Genomic DNA, 15,902 nt, shown 5'->3' on the forward strand with positions numbered 1-15,902 from the left:
AAGTTAACATCATCCTAAAATACTTGCTTTATTTGTGTTCAGACGGAGGGATTCTCACAGTGTTTGATGCATGAGCTATTGGCTATTACAATCTCCTGACAACCAAGTGCCTAAAAACACTTGATAATTATATTAAGATATTGTTGCAGCTTTGTGAACAGAGCTGTTCAGCCAAGACATCAATTTGTAGGTGAACCCGGATGTCAAATTCACCATGGGTTTCCTCTGGATTTTCTTATGGGTTTTTATAATGGGGTTTTTCAATTTATGAATTAAACAAGGTCTGTGGTAAACGTGGATGTTTTTTGTACAACATAAATTACACACTTTCATACCTCAAATGTGAATTATGAAGCCACCGTGTTTAAAAAAAAAAAAAAAAGTATTCAATTCAATACAACTTCAAAATTAACATTTGAGGTCTTTTATGTTGTAGAACAAAACGTTCATGTGTTTAATTTATGTTGTTGAACAAAACATCCAAGTATCGTCAAGAAATGTTTACCTCAGACCTTATTTTACTCATAAGTTAAAAACCCCATTATAAAAACCCACTGAAACATCCAGTGGGAACCCATGGTGAATTCTCTTCCAGATTTTTGGACTACGACCTGAACAGCTCTATTACATCAGAATTATTATAGTAGAAACCAAGTTCTTCTTGATACAACAAACCTGTTGAAAAGACAGCATTATGGGTCACCAGTATGTATTGTGGCAAATTCACTAAACAGTTGAGCTACATTCATACATGGTATTCCAAAAAGCTTATTCACTAACCACCCAAAATCCAAATAATGCCTTAGACTGTAAAGGAATAATGCTGTACAGTCCCCGCAGAGTGTGTCAAATCACAGTGGTCTGCCGCATCCTCCACTATCTAGCGCTTAGAATCGGCCTGCAAAATCGGTCTTGTGCTGTGCATATTACGTTCAGCATGAATTTTGTGGGCGCATTTACCTGATCTGCATAATTCCTTTAGTGATTTGGCCACTAAACCAGCGCAGAGAGCACATGCAAATGAACAATGCATTTACCAGGCACAATTCATTCTTAGTAAATTCCCCCCATTGTGTTTTAGATGTTGGTGTCCCCACCAGGCTTCTTAACTAACTTACCCAGCAAGGTTCAACCCTAATCAAAAAGCCCATGCTGGCTGACCAGCACCAAACAGCACAAATACTAACAAGCATAAACCATGCTGGTCTTTCTCAGCAACTAAGCCACATGCAGACTCTTTTTTTTTTGGGTCTATGCCAATGGAGCGTAACAATGCATATACTATAAGGAGACCCTCACTTCCTCTGTCACATACAGCTGCAGTCCCAAGATGAGCTACATGCTGCAGTTAAGCAGGACAAGCTTTTTGAACTACCACCCATTTCCAGCACTGTGCATTCCAAGCTATTTAAAACACAACCCCAGTGCTGATTTACCCAAGCGTACACTTCTGGTAATTATTTCACAACCAGCCCCCTTCCTCAGATCTCTCTCCATCTCACCTTCTTTCAAGAAACACATCTTTAAGGGCTGCTCTTTTACAGTAGAAGCTATTGGTTAAGTACATTTATAGTGTTGAGATTTTAGGCCTTACAGACAGTCACTGTCTCAGACCAGACAATACAGTGTGTTGCCAGTGAGCTGAAGTAGGTCAAAAAGTGTATTTGGCAGTGTTACGCGTGTTTACGCTCCGTTGTGGTGCTTGCAGACTCTTGCCTGCATGCATGCATGCCAGCTCCCTTTGCTTCTGTACTCTCTTTCTCCAAGCTAAAATGGTCAGCATTGCTGGTCATCAGCATATGTTGTGTTTTGGATGTTAGTCCACAGCTTAGGATGCTGGTATCCTTACCAGACTTCTTGAAGCAAGATTTCCTTGGTCAACTAGCTTAACCAGAAAGACCATGCTGGTTTTGATAATTAACAACATGGCTGTGTTGGTCCACTAACTAGACCAGCAAAAAAAACATCACTAACCAGCATAAACCAGCCTGGACCAGAAAATAAATGTATGATGATCTTTTCAGCAGGACTGTCTGTTATATCCACCCCAACCACTCTTGCTCTGGCCCTCTGTCCTTCTCCACCCACCTTCAGCTGAGTTTTTTCAAAGTCCTTATCATCCGAAACAGACTTTGTCTATTCAACGTGCCCACTCTTGCGCTTCTGAACCCGTGCATGCATACATGCATGAGCACACGCACAAGTAGTACAATGTCAAAGCTACACCTGAATTAAATAAGTCATTGATCTAGCTTAGTAATAAAACACACATTTCCTTTTCATCCAAAGAATGTGTTTGAGAAGAAATTAATGTATGGGTGGTTTCTAACACTCAAATCTAACTCTTATGTCCATTTCCTAAGGGGGGACCCTGATCAAAGTACAGGGCCACATCACTGACCGTTGGTCACCATAGAAACTACGATTCACTCCTGACTCCACTCCCATTTAGAGTCCTGCCCACAGCCAGCCACCAAAGCTCCTCCCCTCCTCAAGGGCCCCATCCTCTAATTCAGCCAATCCGGTCAGAGCAGTCAGGTGATACTGTAGGGCTTAGGCGAGTGCATATGAGTGAGTAACTGCTGGCAACAGCTGGGGGTTGTCAGTCAACCACATGGCGCTTGTCATAAGCAAGATTGGACCGTAAAAATAATTCAGTTTACTCCCACATACACAAGAGGTATCACTGAAATAAGTAAGACATTGTGTTGGAGCAACTCTGGTGGTGGACAGACCGCTACTGTGAGGATGTAATATACTGGAGAAGTTGGTGTAAAGGAGGAAAGGCCAGAGCAAAGAAGGTCTCCACCCAGCATTAGCCATTATCATGATTAACTCTGATATTACTGACATAAAAAGCATACTTTTACAGCATAATCATGTTGAACAAATGGAAATTGCATGCATAGAATCTGATAAGAGTGGTTTGGAAACCCCTAAAAAAAGTGCACACCTTCATAAAACCTTCACAAAGTAATTTTAAGTGGGCAGAGTCCATATGTGTGTATATGGAAATCCCTTTCATACCGTGGTCCCCCTCATAATCTACTGTACTTTGACTTGGTGAGCACACCAGTTTGGGGCCAGAAACGGTCTTTCAGTGCAGTTCCTTTTGTTTTTTTTTACAAACATATTCAGTAACGTGACAGCAGCTGAGTTTACATCCAAATTTTTAGCATTTATAAACTTATTAAAAAAATTAGACTAAAGAAAATGCAATTCATTGCGCGTTTCCATCTACTACGTCATGCGCTTTATCTTGAGGGAGCCCGTCTTGTCATGATGGACAAGCTAAATTACCTCCTTGCTTCGAGGAGAGTATTTGCGGTATTAGATAAATTGTACATTGTTTTGTTAAGTGCTGCCAGGAGACGTAATAACTCATAAAATGAGGGCTGAAATGGCTGAAACCCAGTAAGTAAAATTAATTGGTTAAAAAAAAAATATTCACCAATTCACTAATATGTAGCATTGGGAAGTTAATTAATTTTAAGTGAATCTATTCATTCGGAGGGTTCATGTAAATTAAGTAGTTCAATTAAATGATTCCTGAATTCACTTGAGCCTCTGCAAAGAAGTCAGCTTGTTTTTTGAAGCAAAATATTTAGTTTATTGCTGCTGTTTATCATTATATTTTCGAATCAGTCCTATAAAATAGTATGGTTTCTAGTTTTATTTGTTGTATTTAGTATAATTGAATGCTGTCACCCTAATTGAGTAGGGATGTCCTGATAACGATACTGGTATCAGAATCGGGTCCGATACTGTGCTCACATACTCGTACTCATGCAAGCGCTCCGATATCAAAAAACTATTCTATCTGACGTATGAATGTCATTGCGTAAACATTCAGTGCACAAATTAAATCCAAGATGTGTCCAAGTGTGATTATTAAACGGCAAAGGATGCAATTTAATGAAATCTGCACATGCACAAACATGCAGACTACTTACAGTATTTAGTTCATTAAATAACAGACTTTTGCGGTTTAAAATCACACTGGGCCAAGTATCGACCTGCTCTTCCAGAGGTGTGAAGCTGTCGTCACAAGCCGACGTCACTCGGTATCCCACCAAAATAAAAACTTCATTTATATGGACAAAAATTTGACAGAAATATATCACTACTGTATAGTTATGTAATATTTACTGTATTATTACTATTAATAATAATACAATAATAATTGTATTATATTTAAGCAATACCTCACATCTGTGATGCTCTGTTGTGCAGCACTTTATTTCACAAAAATAACTTCAATGTTGTAATTTGAGGATCTGTATAAAAGCACTTCATATGATAAAAATATAGCAATGTTATCTTGAAAATTACTGGTAATTGTTCTATTTTCATCTGATTAATGTTTTAACAAATTAATTTATTTAGACACCCTTTGATGCTAAAATTGACTTAAACTGTTTAATATAAAAAAATATATATATATATTTCATGTTAATACGCAGAGATGCTTCTGTTCATTTAAAAGAATCTTCCCCTTAAATTTGCAAAAGAATCCTTTTTAATAGGCAACCTTTACATCTTAATTTGAGTTACAGTTGCTAAAACCAATAAAGTCAGCAGGTCAGTGTTTTGTTTATATATTTATTTTTATAAAGATTTTGTTTTTTCTGTGAAAACTTCTATTATATACTAGGGGTGTAACGATCCATCGATCCAATAACCAATGATCCAATGTTATTGATACAACACGTAAATATCGATATAGGCATTATTTAAGATGCACCTTTATTTTAATACTCTGTCAGCCACGTCCGTACGCATTTTCGTCAGGCGATGAAGCAACCTTCATTTCACTTTATGAGCGCTAAATAAAATTTTCATGTGGGACAAGGACATGCACAGGGTCTGTGAAGTCAAATTGCGCTCTGCTATCGAAAATCCAGCGTTTTCTTCCTGTCGAGCGCTCATCTAATATCTTCCTCTGAAGCATATATTCCATCAACCGGAATCAAAAACTTCAGGATCAGGATCAAAAGTTCCTCTGATTCACAAATCATGATGGTCAGTCCTTGACAATCCAAGCAGGCGATCCAGGCTGTTTAAACTGTCAGGAGATTCCTACTCGCACTGGATCCGCTTGAGCGTGTGAGTGCAACTTCAAAGTAAAAGCGCTTCACGTGTGCTATAAGTAAATGTCTTATTCACTATGCACTGTAAGTGCAATTGGTTTGATTCAATATTTTTTGAGTAAATGCGATTGCTAACATGGACATGTTATCCATGGTTGCTGGACTACTGTGTGTACTGTTATTTCCTTCTTCCTAATATATTAACAATTTCTTCATGTACAAATAAATTACTCAAATTTGATGACTAAACAGAAATCAGAAGAAACTGCTATCTGCCATTTAACATATACTATTTTTTTTAATTATTTTTTACAAAGTTAAAGTTTACAGTGAAATTGGGTAAATATAGTGCTAAATAAGAGTTTATTCATTTTTTAGCAATTTTATTTTTATGTTATTTACTATATTAAATTGTGTGATATATCGGCATTGTATCAGCCTATCGGCCACCCTGCTCTCTGGATATCTGCACCGGTCGATCACTACAAAATACAACCCTCTATTTGGTCAGAACTGGCTTTTTGCTGATAACTGATAAGAAAACTGATAAGTTGATAAGAAAATGTTCATGCAGGTACTGAGCTTGAATAGGCAATGGAGGGCACTGTGGAGCAAGCTGTCCAGTTTGGAGCGAAAGGACATTGCAATGTTTGAGCAACCTGTGGATGTTTATCAAAGATTTTAAAATTGTGCTCAGTTTCTATTATGTGTGTTAAGATAATCATTCTAATATACTGCTCAATAATACTGACAGCCCTTGATAGTGGTGATAATGAAGGTGCATATCCTAATGTGAAAAGTAAAGAGCAACAAAAAGGAGAATTTTAATATGAGTTCACAACTTTGTATCAGAAACGGTGAGCCCTATATCATCATATTAAAATAACTACTCGTTAGTGTTCATTTTCTCTCAAGCTCTTTGTCTCATTCTAGTGGACTTCAAGAAAATTTCCAATACTCTGTGATAAGCAAGTTAATATTTACTGCAACCCTGAGATGAACCAGGCTACAAAAGAATCAGGAGTGACCTTTGCCTGGTTTCCATGTTTTGTTTTCTCTGTCCCGTTCCCTCAGGAATACTTTCCTCCACTAAAACTCTTTTGCAAATGGTGATTAGTTCGTTTAATTGGGAATGCACTCTAAAAATGCAACATTTCTTTTCAGATTTGAATAAAATAGAGCAATACTGATGAAGAAAAACCTTATAATCCTGTTTGAAATCGATCAAAGCTATGTAATCAATGTCTTCCATTTATACTCCCAAGTATTTTAAAGCAGGTTATTAACATCAATGGTGTCTCTTTCTTGCTGAAGCACACATGGCTTTGTAACTACCATCTGCTTGCAAATGTTACAATAAATATGAGTGTGGAAACAAAGAACAATCAGCTTTTAACAGCATATTTAGTTTAAAGTCCTGAACGCTTGCTCAACATTGCTGGCATTTAGCCAAGGCTGTTACTGTAGCAAGCGTGGATTAGCAGACATTATTAAGAGTCAGGATGGTGGATAGGCATTTTCTTGAGGAAAACACCGTCTGCCTTATGTTCTAATAGCTGCAAGAGACGGGAGCGGCCGAGTTTCTCCTCCCGAAAGGGCGCCATTTTTGGTCCATTGTCTACACTGCCTCAGGACATTTTGGGAGAGGCTGCTTTTGAACTGCCTGAATTAACTTAATCCTAATGAATGATAACAGTCAACTATTTAGCATCTTTCAGCTAGCATGACTTCATAACCCATATTTTGATTTCATTAGCCCATGGAATAGCAACATTTAAAATGTACAGGTTATGAAAGAGCTATGCTAAACATGCCATCAGATGATATGGAAAGATCTTGTGATAATTTGCCGTGACATGCTCACTAATGAGATAAATGTGCTGGTGAATGTGTGGGCTTTGAGTTATGTCTTGTTTAAAAAAACATTTCAGCAAGAACTCGACAAAAGTCAAGAAAATGTGGTTACCAGTACTGCAAAACTGACAGACAAGGAATTTACAAAAACAAATCTAGGAAGCCGACACAATATGTCTCAGGCAGTCATTCTGTATACCAACACACTAATTGAGGCTCTTTACAGAAAAGCATTGAGCTAAAAGTCCAGCCACATCTGTTTCCCATTGCACATCGCTCTCAGAGACACACAGAGGAGGATCTGTCCTGCTAGCAGCCGGGATGTTTCTCTCTGAAGCTCTCCTTGGCTTGTGGCAAATAGCAAATGCACACAAGAGCAGACTGTGCAACTCAACAAACCCATGTGGTCATCATTCAAACGCAACAATGACATAATGACACCACACGAGGACAACCGTTTCTCAACCTGCAGCTCACACCTATATTTTCCAGATAAATGACTACTGCACTAACAGTCATACTCCCTTACTCATTTATTTTTTCCATTTCATGAATCACTACAACCGACTGGAACTGAAACTACAGTCACAGCTATGTCATAAGATTTTATAAACTGTCACAGTATGTATGTTGCAAATTTGAATGCTGTTAATGGAGTTCATGGTATTATGTCATTAGATTAATTAGATATAACTTTGCATAGAAAAGGTTAGTGAGCGATTTTATCACACTAAAATCATGTTAAAACGCATTTTGTTTACATCTTTTGGCTATACTTTTGAAACATTGAGTATTTTAACGTTTACAGCTTGCCCCCATTGCCTTCCATTGTAAGTGCATCATTGTAGCACAGATTTGTGCCCCTTTTTTAAAAAAAATTTTTTTATGAAAAGCAAAATCAAAAAAATAATTTTTGTGATAATCAACATTACTCCACAAATGCTGTCGATTGAACTTAACTTGTATTGAATCTGGAATTTTCCTTTAAAGGGATAGTTTAACTAAAAATGAAAAAGCTGTTAATCATTAACTGTGACTTTCTTTCCTCCGTGGGACACAAAATTAGATGTTCGGCAAAATGTTTTATTGTATGGACTAAAAAATGCAATGAAAGTGAATGGTGACTGAGGCTATCGTTCTTCCTAACATCTAATTTTGTGTTCCACTAAGGAAAGAATGCCATACAAATTAGCAAAAATATTAAGGCTCTAATACACAAAATGTTTGTCATGTTTACATAATGCATTTATGGTGCTAATGCTAACGCTATCCCACTATATGTTACCGGTTACCACTTGTTATCGTATTAATGAAAAATTTGCAACTCCACACTCGAGTGTGTTTATGTTGACTGATCTCAACTGAGTGAAGATATTAACCGAAAAAAGATTAGAGGTCAACCGATAGTGGATTTTGCAGATACCATTAACAAAGGTGGTGGAAAAGGCAGATAACCAATTAATCAGCTGACAGTTTTTAAAATCTATTCATAAAATTTTACAACATTTTCTTAGTAAGCACAGACATAGAGGCCAGAGACCAAAATGAATAAAATCCCAGATGTAGTTTATTTTTCAACCAAAATCCCAATAATAATCAGAAAAAAAGATTTTATCTGCATACGTTTACATATACAGTGCATAACGTGGGACTTTTAACACTTTTAACACAAGTCTGAAACACACCAGAAACTCTTATTTTGAAATGACGGAGACTTGACTCCGTTACAGTGCTCTATATTTAATATTTACCAAGTCAAGCTTTTTATAGCCTATATATTATTATTATTATTATTATTATTATTATTATTATTATTATTATTCACAATATATGAAGTTGGAGACACAATGTATGTGCTGACGAGGGACATTTCCATATTCTATTTCTTTGCATGCCCTCGCTTCAATTATCATAGGAACATGGAGGAATAAAAAAAACGATAACCGATAGTTCTAAAAAGCAACTATCAGCACCGTTTAATCTGCAAAACTGATATACCAGTCTACCTCTAAAAAAGATGGCGTCAAAGTAAGTGAAGCACCCGGTCACTCCTATCGATTACATTGATCAGTGGCAGTGAGAATTTGTTGAACATCTGGTACAATGTTTTCCTGAAAGTTTGCGCTGTCAAGCCATTTCGAACCACCACAACGATCTCAAAAACTGCTTCTTTTTGGACAGATTTTTATTTTAAATGACATCACACCCATTTTTTCTTCAACTTCGCTGGAAGTATATTGGCACCTTTAGAGTGTGTAAATGATGACAAAGTTTTCATTTTTGGGTGAACTATCCCTTTAACTGAGTTTTGAAACCAAAGTCTAGCAATCATGTTGGTATATCAGTCAACCTTTCTGTGAATTTTCCAAAAGCAAAAAGTCTAACTTTTAGCATGCGATCCAAATGAATTACCCACAGGCATAGTTTCACATCTTTCAAATGTTTGTTCAATGCTACAACACGAAGCTCGGTAGTCTAAAGTACAAAGAATGCTAGTACAAGATGAACTGGTTCCACAATGTGGCTAGACCTGCGATCTTCCCATTTCAGAAACTTTCTATCTCCCTCCCTCTACTTTTCACTAACTCTAAATGAGCAACAAGAGTGGTTCTTCAGCATCCTCTCCACCCTCCCCACTCTGTGTTCCACCTCTAGAAGCTATCAAAAATTCACAGACTGTGGGCAACTGCCAGCTGACAAAACTGTTTAGTCAGCAACAGAGGCAGGGTGGGAGAGAAGGGGCGGGGGGAGTAGCAGAGAATGAGGCCTGCAAAGCTGTGTGATTCGTCTTATTTTTCTCTCGCAGACAAACACAAAAAAGAGAGAAAGCAAAGCTCACAGTCCCTCAAAAATGATTCTAATTCTGAAGTTAACAGGGAAAGGATATGGTACCTATTGTATTCTGTTTTTCTTACTTCCTCTATCCACACAGACTGAACTTTTTCCTGTCATCCATGTCCCACTTGTACCAAAGTAGTTTTCATGAAGACTCAGTTTCACTTTTAGTTTCTTTACTACAAGTTGTCATTTTAAAAAATAAAGCGGCATATTCTGTCTAACTGAACCAATGTGCATTGTTTTCACAGAAGCATCCCCAACTCAGTGTCCATGCATTTAAAGAACTAAAAGGGGTTAAAAAAGAGGTTCCTAATTCCAGTTTATGAGTTTAAAGTGTTTGTAAAAATGTGTAGAGCACATAATTATGGATACAGCAGCATTATTAAGTAATATAATGCTAGTACATTTACATAAACAGTTATACAGCTACAGCTGGGTTTTGCGTAGTCGAGCTACAGTCTTTATTTTTTTGTCCAAGTTCACATGATAAAATGCATAAACTAAAATTTAAAGGTGCAGTTTGTAATATTCTGAAACCCTTGTTATTAATGACACCTGTGGCCGTTAAGTGAACCGCAGCCAGCTACCTGTTGCTTGTTCTCGCGCTCGTGCACACACTCCATAGGGACGCGAGCATCGGCCAAAACAATGACATAACGTACAAAGAGACTGAACGTGATCCACCGGCATCATGCTGACAGATGAGGTAGCATAATTAAAATTACACAGTTACGATTGTTTTACTACAAACTTTGAGACTAAACTAAAACTACTTATCAGATAAGATAGCATGCTGATACACACATACAGCTACATACTACCGAACTATACCAGACAGTTTACTGTTGCACTGTTATATTGCACTATTGTATGTTTTGATGTACTACGATCAAGAAACCAGAGTATTTGCTTAAATTTATCCTGTATACCTGACTTTTAGTATAAGGAGAAGATCGTTTAAATTATTTGAAAGTTACAAAGCAAGGTAGCTTGCAAGATCAAGTTAGCTAAAATTACACAGATCAATCCTTATGGCACTACACTACACATGCTTTGCAGTTATGTAAGCTTACCTGTCCAATAAGAAGAACGCCAATTCAGGGTCGGTTTTGATCCCCGAAACCGAATGAAGGTCCCTCCAGGAATCAAATGCCCTGCTGATGTTCACTCTAGTTTTTTCGCTCGATCACGATCACGTTCCTGCTTAGCCAGACTGGATTCTGGATAGATACTTTTTTTTTTTTTTTTTGGCTTACTCGGAGTTTGTGTAGGAGTCGGTGTTGTGCTGAGAGCTGAATGTTTGCTAGATTCCATCTCTAAGATAACTTTACCTAGTGTTGCAGACTGTCCGTTGACATGGAAGAGAAGCTATTACTGAGTCAAGGCTCTCGGGAGCACGCATAAACATCACATCCTTTGGATTTTCCCAGCAAAAGCAACCCGCTCCCTTCGCATGAAAATCTGTCTACAGGCTTTAATAGGCAACCTCATATTTTAAGTTGCGTTACAAGCCGTTCAAGCATTGGCAAAAAAAAAGGTGACTATTACATGGAAATTGTTACATATTGCAACTTTAAATAAAGGACTACACGTCACCTCTGTCTTTTGCCAAGGCCAGTTGAGGTCCGATTAACGTGTACACATGCTGGACAAAGCAAGGCTACATTATCTAGGTCTGTTAGTCCAACTCGCAAAACTCTGACTGGTACGACTACGGCTGCATAATTATTCGAGTAAATAAACGAAATTACAATTATAAGCTGCCACAATTAACGAATTGTGAAAAGTGTCAATTACAGCATTACATTGAGGTGTGCTCCTATTGTGAAAAAATTATATTTACAACATGTTTTTTGCAGCAGCAGCAACAGCAGCAGTGTAGCATTAGTCAATCATAGCCTGTTGGTTTATTTGTGTGTAATTCTGTCAAAACTGATTTTGATTTACTAATGCATAAAACAGCAATGAAGTAATTCAGAAACACTGTTATCAGATGTGTAGCCTAAATAAAGAATACGGCAGGCAGATGAAAGCATAGGTCTCTGCGGAACAATAAGGGGCGTTTCTCAATCTGTTGGTGTTTTCAAACTGGGATTTTTTAACTATCCAATGAAAGTAAGGAATCTCAATGTAGTAATCAGTGGGTGTTTCCAAAACCAGGATGGGTATTTCTCAACTATCCAATGAAAGTAGGGAATCTCAATGTAATAGGCGAATCCTGTAAACGGTTGAAAAACGCCCATCCCAGTTTGAAAACACCCACTGATTGGGAAACACCCGTTTTTGTTCTGCTGAGAGGTGTGCCTAAAACAAAATAAGAATTTTATGTAAATTATCGCAATTTATCGCAATTATAATATCAAGGGGAAAAAATATGATTTCTGTCATAATCATGCAGCCCTAGATATGACTAAAGTGTTTATATGACATTTTCAAAAGACAAATTATTGTTTTAGTCTGACTGAAATAGAACTTTGGAAGTGCATGTAAATGTACGAAGTGAATGTGTAACGCCTTTACCGAATAAGAAGACTAGCGACCAAATAAACAGTAGCATTAAAATAGGTGTTTTTAAGAGATTTAAAGTCGAAAATCAAATATTTTTCAATATAAATGTAAGCCTATCTCTTAAATTCTATTAAAACATGCAAACTGTTTGCATCCATCTGCTCAAAACTAACTTTATTACGCTCCACAGGTACCGTATCTCACCCAACACCCCAGGACCAAGTCAGGCTTCCCATTCCCTTATGATGGAGAGGGAACATAATCTTATCTAAAATAGACAGGTTAAAAATAGCTCCAGAGCGAAACAGGATGCCCATCTCTACCCTTGGATGAGTGAACAGAACACCCATCACTAGGGGCAAAAGGCTTGGGGAGTTAACCAGCTAGTTTCTCCATCCACCCCAGGATCAACAGACTGGTCACTCTGTCTTTACGCTGTTTAAACAGTCACAGTTGGGCATGTTTGTCAAGGGAAGTTCACTAGGGAGCCCCATTTAATCAATGTCTATTAATCAAGGTTAAATAGGGTGTGTGTGTGTGTGTCTTTAGGATGCTAAATAATACATTTCTGAGTATTGATATTCAAATAGACAGTAAACCCCAAACAAAAGCACAAAACAAATCAGTCAGTCCATCGGTATAGTATCACCTATATTTGTTGGGTTTTGAGACTCCAGAGTTTAAAACAGAGTTTTGTATACAAAGTGGGGTAAATGCTGATGGCAAAACTTTCTATCACTATCTATCAGCATGGCAGCTCTGATGCTCACAATGGGTTTTCTCTATTCAACTCTTGCGACTCCCTGCTGAGGACAGAGGAGATTACAGCCCAGATCACTGGTTGACTGTTCAGTGGAACATGCCTTTGAATTTTCAATGGTCTTCTGGCTTTACGCGACTGATTTGTATTGAACAAACAGATCTCCACCCTACATCAACTTGCATTGTTAGAGCAGCTATTCTAATAGGAAAATTAGAAAAGGAGAATTTGTTTTAGCCTTGCCTTTCTGCATATTTTAAGTAGGAAAAAAGATCAGGAGGTGAAATAAGATCTATACAATTTTATATTTTTTGATGTAAAACGAAGGAAAAATGTCTATGCTCATATGAATTAGCAAAGAAACAAAGTAGTAAATTCTCCATTCCAGGTGATGAATCAATAGATTCCCATGTTGGTCTTCAGAGTACATTTCCAATGGTTTAAAGTTTTATGATCATCTCTAATAAGCAACAAAGTTTTCTTGATATCAAACTGTGATGATGATCAGGGGCAAAACTAATTTGTGTAACATCAGTTTCAGAAATAAACCTCCCTCTAAATGACTAAATACAGCAGTTCACAAAATGCAGGTCATCATAACCATATAGTGTAATATTTATGCAATAGCCACAGTTTACCACGTAATTTTCCAGTGTATGGAAATATGGCGAATACATTTAGAATGGGACAACTGGTAAAAATGGGACACTTAGGCTCAATTATTATTGTGCATATTCTTCCGTTAAGTTCATTATATACTAGTAAGAAATAATATTGTTGTAGCATTTTGGATTATATTTTCAAAGCAAACGCTAATGCAGATAATCAGAAAGTGTCCCACTTTACCTGTATTCACACTAACTGTTCAAAACAACCTTGATGTACTTAAAAGTCAGCAGACTGGGAGTCAGAAAGTGAGTGAATGATGGTTGTGCTGCAGGCCTCCAGGAGCCTAGTGTAGAATTTGGTAATGGAATGTGAACTGCTCATCCGGATCTCTGCACATTCTGAATCTCCAAAGAGACGCGAGAACGGACTGTGGATGATGGGAGGAAGGGCACGAGCACAACCTCTGACGAGACACTCGCACACACACACCAAAAAAAAAAAAAAAAAAAAGATGCATCAATGCATTTCGCAGGGAAAGTTTTAAAATAGACCATAATCATCCTAATTCGATATAGTTTAAATGATATCATCGATGTAGGTTCTTATTTCAAAATTATGGCCTGAAAGAATGTCTTGTAAGACTATTCGGAGTTCATTTTGTGCAGCAAACCCAACCCAAAGAGAGTCTCGCGCTGTGTATTCCACCGACGACAGCGAACTTCCTCCTTTAAAACTTTTGACATTCCCAAACACTAAGTTTCTAAAGTGCGACCGACAAAAGGATGGTTGTCTGGTGAACAATAAAAACCTCTCGATAATGAAAACGTGTCAAAAACGCAAATAAAACGTCAACACAAATGTCCCGGCAAGGTCAAAATATAAAGGGAAGCGTGTCCAACCCCCCACGCGCTAGCCTCGATCAAAGTTCAAAGATGTGGATGCTTCGGTTCACTATAAAATACTCACTTTTTATGGCACTGTCTGGGCAAAACTTAAGTCTTTAGAACTTTAGATAAAGTCCCATTACAGGGCTTATGGTTTGTTGAAGTGGTTGAGTTTAACTCAGGTAGGCAGAATTTCCATGTGCGCTGGTTAGACGCGAGTGAATTCCTGTAGTCAGGCGTTCAACCTTTGGATGCGAGAATGAAACGAGGAAGCGCAAACTCTGAGCGAGGAAAAAAAGATCGGTCATCACCTCAACATCTTCGGCCTTCCAAGTAAAACAAAAAACAAAACTTCCAATAAAGTATCCATCCAATAAATTTTGCGTTCGACAAGGTGGAGAGAAACATCACAAAACATGACAAGATAAATTTCAGAAAACTGTTCAATACTTACGTTTGACTTTGTCGGGGTTGGGCAGATTGCGCTGAGACATGGTGATGGTGAAAAGAGATGATGGACTTCGAAGAAGAAGAAAAAAACCCTGCAAACTTGTTCCGGAGAGCGATCAAAATGGCGTATTTGAGGATGTGCAAAGTTCGCCAACTGGAGACTTTACATCGCTCGCTTGCGTTAGCTCCCTAAAGGAATGATGGCCATCGACACTTCCGACGAGTGAGGGTTAAAAAAAAGTCACTTTTTCCTCAAAGTGTGTTCCTGAGCGCGGCTCGGTGAACGTGATAAGTAGACGCATCACGTGTTGCTCTAGTCTCCAAGGGGACGTGTGTTACTGAGGCTGCCACTGGAGTTCAGCTGTGAGCATCTCTACGGGAGGGGCGGAAAAACTTCGCTTCCACTTTTGTCCAGCCTCATCCGATTGATTATTCGTACATACATACACACACATACATACATACATACATACATACATACATAGATGTTTGCTTGCTTGCATATGTGTGCATGTCACAGGATGCCTCATATAATTTAGCACATTACAAATGAGTGTTGCAACTTTCCCAGGTTAGTGCAACAACAGTTCCTGGCATGGGGACATGTCTTTACAACAATAGGAACACTGTATGCAGCTTTTTGACATTTATTTTGTTGGTAGACAGATGAAGGTATCTTATGTGAAAAAAACAAAACAAAAAGGGCATCTTTATTCTGGTCAGTGTTTTTTTTTTAATTTTTTTTTTTATTTTTTTGCAGTACAGCAACAATACTTGGTCTACCATAATAAAAACTCTTTTATAGTAACAGTTTGATCAAACAGGACCTATTAATTAAGCAATATTGCACAAGGAAGAGTGCTGTTGTTGTGAGTAACATTTAAACTTGCATTTCAGACAAAATATGGC

The 15,902-nt window shown here is 37.8% G+C and overlaps 1 protein-coding gene across 7 annotated transcripts in view; it reads right to left on the minus strand.

The window, feature by feature from the left end:
- The window catches only part of rreb1b (ras responsive element binding protein 1b), a 50,267-nt gene extending 34,965 nt beyond the window's left edge, over positions 1-15,302 (minus strand). For all 7 annotated transcript variants that reach the window (XM_051700675.1, XM_051700677.1, XM_051700676.1 and 4 more), the window contains exon 1: positions 14,998-15,302. The gene's annotated coding sequence lies outside the window, so the exon portion shown is untranslated. The remainder of the gene's footprint in view (positions 1-14,997) is intronic.
- Positions 15,303-15,902: the final 600 nt, after the last annotated feature.

The sequence above is a fragment of the Myxocyprinus asiaticus genome, chromosome 6 (genome assembly GCF_019703515.2).
Source record: "Myxocyprinus asiaticus isolate MX2 ecotype Aquarium Trade chromosome 6, UBuf_Myxa_2, whole genome shotgun sequence".
Taxonomy (NCBI): Eukaryota; Metazoa; Chordata; class Actinopteri; order Cypriniformes; family Catostomidae; genus Myxocyprinus; species Myxocyprinus asiaticus.